Below are 6,122 nucleotides of genomic sequence, written 5' to 3'. Positions count from 1 at the left end.
ATTGCAAACAATATCTGTTTGCGTTGTTAATTAGTTGCACTTGATAAGGCAGCCCAAAGTGGCTTTGTTGTGTTAAGATAAGGGAAAATCAAAACCTTAACAAAGCTTTTTAGTGAGATAAATTGGAAGCGCACGGCACCGTATAAGAGCAAACGCCTTTCGGTGGCTTGCTGATTCCAGCTGTCTAAGGCAGTGTTTCCCAACCTTGGCAACTTGAAGATATCTGGACTTCAACTCCCAGAATTCCCTAGCCAGCATTGGCTGGCTGGGGAATTCTGGGAGTTGAAGTCCAAATATCTTTAAGTTGCCAAGGTTGGGAAACACTGGTCTAAGGTATCTGGCAGGAACCACAACATATCCAGTGGCATCTGGGGCCAGAAACATCAGAGCTTTATTTAAGTCCTCCTGCCTCTCGATGTCCTCCACTCTTTGTCGCAAGGTTTGTCTTGCTAGATCATAGTTCATCTCAAGTATTGAAGCTCAGTTTTTGCTGGCAGAGGCACTGCGGGCTGATCCTTCGCTGTTTCAAGGGTGTCCCCATGGGTCAGGTCTAAGTATCCCATGGGTCAGTTGAGCTTGACACCCCTGGGCTAGCAAAAACAGACATGCCACCCCTTACACAAAGAAATGCCCGGCGCTAGAAATAGAGGTAGCTCTCCACTTATGACCAGAATTATGGCCAGAATCAAGAAAGGCATTTAAATGAGGTTAAGCACCCCAGCACCTTATTTTGGCACCGTTGAAAAGCAAGGCACAGTGGTTGTAAGTGAATCTTCCATTGACTTTTTCTCAATGGAGAGTTGGCTGGGAAGTTCTCAAATGGCAATCGTGTATCCCCAGGATCAGAGGCGGTTTCCTTCTGGTTCGGACCAGATTGCTTGAACCATTAGTGACCTGCTGGTGATGTAAGTTTGGCATCACGAATCCAGTTCTTTCTGTGCCGATCCATGCTCGCCGCCATCTTTTTTTCTGAATTTTCAGCCGATTTTAGTGAGTTTGGATGGGTTTTCTTTGTTCTGTGCTGTGAAAAATCCACCTTGGGAGCATGCATGGAAGTGAAATTGTGTGGGAATGCACACACATGCATGAGCGGATCAAGCACATGCACTATGCGAACGAGTGGCAAAGGCTAGTAGAAGGCACCCCTGCTCAGAATGTTGCAATCACCATGACTATATATCGATTGTCAAGTGCCTAAATTTTGATCCTGTGACCATGAGATACGGAAATGGTCATAACTGTGAAGACCAATCTTTTTTTTTTAATTCAATGCCATTGTGACTTCAAATGGTGGCTAAAGAAATATACTGCTCAAAAAAAAAAATAACGGGAACATTCAAATAACACATCCCAGATCTGAATGAATGAAATATTCTCATTGAATACTTTGTTCTGTGCAAAGTTGAATGTGCACAACAGCATGTGAAATTGATCGTCAATCAGTGTTGCTTCCTAAGTGGACAGTTTGATTTCACAGAACTTTACTTGGAGTTATATTGCGTTGTTTAAGTGTTCCCTTTATTTTTTTGAGCAGTGTAGTTGTAAGTCGAGAACAACCTGAAATAAGTTTTTTTAATAGGAGTTCTCTTTTTAAAAAACAATGCCCCAGTCGCTTATGAAAAAGTCCATGAAATTTCAGCTCAGCCCTCCTAAGGATGTTTGTATTTTCTGGGAGGGGCAAGAATGCTTGATAGAAATTTTTCATTTTTCAATTTCCAAAAGAAAATAGGATCGTATTCTGATTTAGGTTCTTATGATCCGTTGGCCCCCAACTTCATTGCTACGTTAAGATGATGTGAGCTATGATTTATTATTGGCTGTCATTCTTTCTGGAGAAGAACAATCTTCCTCTTCCATATTAAAGTGACTTTCAAGCAAATCGATCAACCATAGATCACGCCATAAGACTGTCTGGTGATGTTAATAAAGCATTCTGTAATAAGAACTTTTTATGAGTTGTATTTATAGAGTTGTGGAAAAACTCTAATATATTTCAGTTTTAACTGATGATGGGTGAAAATAGAGCTTGAAGTCATTATGCCATGGAATTTTACAGTGTCAGGTGTAAAACACTTTTTTTCTCTTTGTTTTTTAGAAATAAGATTTCATATGCAACTTTGCGGTCTTATAGGAATTAAGAGTGACTCCGAAAGTCAAGCTGGGTTTACAATACAACACCAAACTTTAAACTATAAACAAATACCAAATAATGGGTGGTAGGAATCCAGCCTTAATATATTTGAAAACCAAAAAGCAGTTTCCTCGATTTGGAATCTGATAATAACAAAGCAGGGGGGACCTCTGGTTTGCTAAATACAGCAAATCCTAGATGAGTAGAGTATGGTTGTATAAATGGAAGATCTTCAGTCGTAGGGCTTTAAATTGGATTCCTGGTTTCCTGGTTATGTTGAGTGATCCAGCCCATTGGGTAGATTTATGATTTAACACAGCCTCCCAATGAATTAATGAGCAATCAGGTTAAATATATGTAAACACACACAACCTGGGAACACACTCAACTAAAACAGTTATCATCGGAACTCAGTGGCTGGATTTTGAAAGGGGAAATGATACAATCCCAATTGAACTGTGTCCATATATGGTGGAGAAATAGAATAGAATTTATTGGCCAAGTGTGATTGGACACACACAAGGATTTTGTCTTGGTTCACATGCTCTCAGTGTACATTCTTTTTATTGTTAACTGTACTTTTTAAAATATTGTTGTAAGCTGCCCCTAGTCCTTCAGGATTGGGCGGCATAGAATAAATAAATAATAAAAGTTCGTCAAGAATCATAAGGTACAACAATTAATGATCTTTAAAGCATGGCATTGGACCAGATTACCTCTGGCACCGCCTGCTAACGCACGAATCCCAGCGACCGATAAGGTCCCAGAGTTGGCCTTCTCTGGGTCCCGTCGACTAAACAATGTCGTTTGGTGGGCCCCAGGGGAAGAGCCTTCTCTTTGGCAGCCCCAACCCTCTGGAACCAACTCCCCCCGGAGATTAGAACTGCCCCCACCCTCCCTGTCTTTCGTAAACTACTCAAGACTCACTTATGCCACCAGGCATGGGGGAGTTGAGATATTCCTTCCCCCTAGGCCATTACAAGTTATGCATGGTATGTTTGTGTGTATGTTTGGTTTTATAATAAGGGTTTTTAGTTGTTTTATTATTGGATTGTTACATGCTGTTTTTTTATCATTGTTGTTAGCCGCCCCGAGTCTACGGAGAGGGGCGGCATACAAATCAAATAAATGAATGAATGAATGAATGAATGAATGAATGAATGAATGATAGTCTGGGTTCATAATTTTGTGCTTAACAAGATGTTGGAATATGGTTTCTGTAATCTGAAATTAGTTCTGTGCACCTGGGTAACAAAAGCTATGGATGTACAGCTTTGATGAAATTGTCGTTGATTTCTGAGCATGAATTCAACAGCTCCAACTATTCTACCCGCCTTTATGAACAAGTCTGTAATATGTACACAGGTTTTTCTCACATTTGGAAAGTTTCTTACCCATAAGTGTGAATTTCTATCAGGGGCAGGCTGTTTTGCTGGCTAGATTGCTTATATCAAACCAGAAGAGCTGAGTTATTTGATGTTCTGATGGTGCTGAATTAAATTGCTAAAGTGTAATCTTTACCATCTGTCACTTCTCCAGATCTTTTAAGTGCCACTGATACCACCCTGGAATTTTCAATCACTAGAGAGGGCCTGGCTTTGGAAATTATTGATGTCCTTAATATGGTAATACGTCATGGCAACAATGACATTTTTGTATAGATCTCATCCCGGTGTGGGTATTAAAGAAAATGAAACAGGAGATAAAGCAGTCAACAGGTCTTCCTCAAATCATTCAAAAAGCCTAAATGCTTCAAAGATTAGAACACACACATAGCACAGGTCCGTCAAACAGCAATAGACAACGTTTGCTGTGGGAAGTGATATGTGAAGGTTAAATGGCTAACGAGATTTGCAAGATAGCCACAGGATGATTTTTGGGTCAGGCTAATGCCTATCCAGGAATAAACCCAGTGGAATTTGATGGTACTCCGGTTAAAGTTGGAAGGGAAAATGCAGCTTTAACTTTGATTTCAACCTAATGACCGATGGTAGAAAAATCTAAGAAAAGGATGCATTTATTACCATTGCCTTCCATGTTAACTTCTGAATTACATAACCTCTTAGTTTAAGATTAAGCAAAGGACATATTCCGATTTTAACCCAGCTTTGTTCTCAGCATATAACCATTTGAAGTTGCAACAGTTCTGGTCCTCACATTTATGACCGTTGCAGTATCCCTGCAGATGTGTGATCAAAATTCAGAGTGGCAACCAGCACGCACTTTTCACAGTTGCGATATTACATGATTGCTTTTGAACATTTGCAACCTTCTTAGTTGGCTTCCAAAAGCAAAGTTAATAGAGGGGAGGTGGATTCAGTTCCAGTTATTCATTTAAAAACCGTGAGAAAAAAGGTTCATGTACTGACATTGTGACATTCTGAGCCACAAACTAAGCAGAGGATTTGGTTTGGACATAGTTCATTAAAATGAGGCTGGTTTCGCTTGAATATAGACATGTTGTGGCCCAGCCTTCATAATCTCTTCTTTAGCATCTAATGAACCAGTAGTTTCAATCTGGTAGAAAGAACATGTGTTCTCCCCAAATGTTGGGGAATCCCAAATGCCAGTGCCAGTGGCGAGAGATGCTGGTTATTGGGAAAAGGCTGTTGATGTACAGTAGTTACTTCTCCCTTAATAGTTACAGCTCCTTTTTGGAAGGAACACAGAATTTTTTTCCAAGGAATACCAGCCTTCAGAAATTCTTCCAGCAGTGAAAATCTATTTATTTCGGCTTGAATTCTGTGGTTAGGTTGAGGCCTGTTGTTGAGTTATAGTCATATCTACCAAGGGATGAACCTTGTTTGGTCTTTCACATATAGCTTGTTGTGATTCAGCCTGAGGCTCCTCAGGGAACGGCTGGAACTCTGCCGGATCCATGCTCAGAGGGGGAGGACGATGAACAGGAGGGGGAGGACCAGGCAGAAGAGGAAGAGGGAGAGCAGCCTAAGACCCCCGGGGGGGGGGGGCTCTCCCCAGCGAGTAGCCTGGATTCATTAGATGAAGACACCCAGGCTATCATAGATATGAGGCAGAGACGGGCAGCCCAAAGAAGGGGCCAATTAGCAAGGTATTTCCATCCCTGAATTGGTAACAGCTGGGTTTGGGTGTGGTTCTCCTCAGCAGGGTTGAAAAGGCAGGCCCGCCCTTACTGTATTGTGGAGAGTTATCAATTGGGAGTCCTGTGACCTTGCTTCGATTCTTGGTGTCTCTGATCCTGGCTTGTGGCTTCGAAGGCTGAAGACTTGAGGGAGGTGTGGGTTTTATTACCTCCAGTGTTGTTTTTGCCAGCAAGAATCCTGTTTTATTGACTGGCCGTCGTGAAACCTCTGTGAAGCTTCATAACGTTCCTGTCTGTAAGAACAGTTTTTGTTACCTGTGTTTGCTTTCAAATATATAAACTGCCTTTGCTTTGTATCAGTGTGTCTGGATACTCTTTTTAGTTGGTGTTGGCATCTGGGGGGACCCAGACAGAACATAGCTGAACTAAATAGTGCCCATTCTGGGAAAATTGTACCAGAGCAGTTTCTGTATTTGTGTAAAAACATTTTTTAAACATATTTTTATCACATCTTTATATTCAAACACCCACCCACCCCAGCTCTTTAGCCCAAAATTCAATTTCAGAGTGTGGCCAGTTTGTAATAAGATGCAATTTAACTATTAGTGTAAACTTGCAAAGGGTCTGTCTCCTTTAACAAATTCCTATTGTCTGATTTGTCCACCTGCCTTTGCTTTCCACTTTGGTCCCTGTCATTTTTTTGTAAGATGTTAAGAATTTTCAAGTTTTCTATACAATAAAATACACAGTGGAGCTGCAGATTTAAAATCTTCTGCTTTCAAATGGAATCTTTGCACTCATCTTACAATTTTCAGAAATTATTAAATTCTTAATGTTAATGACTTAATGACTTGAGCTGCATACTTACTGCTGTGGTTTTAAGGTAGATAAGAGGAAGGAAAGTGATGAGATTCTGTGCTTATTCATTCA

This window comes from Erythrolamprus reginae, chromosome 8 (genome assembly GCF_031021105.1).
Source record: "Erythrolamprus reginae isolate rEryReg1 chromosome 8, rEryReg1.hap1, whole genome shotgun sequence".
In the NCBI taxonomy this organism is placed as follows: Eukaryota; Metazoa; Chordata; class Lepidosauria; order Squamata; family Dipsadidae; genus Erythrolamprus; species Erythrolamprus reginae.
This window is presented reverse-complemented; position numbering follows the sequence as displayed.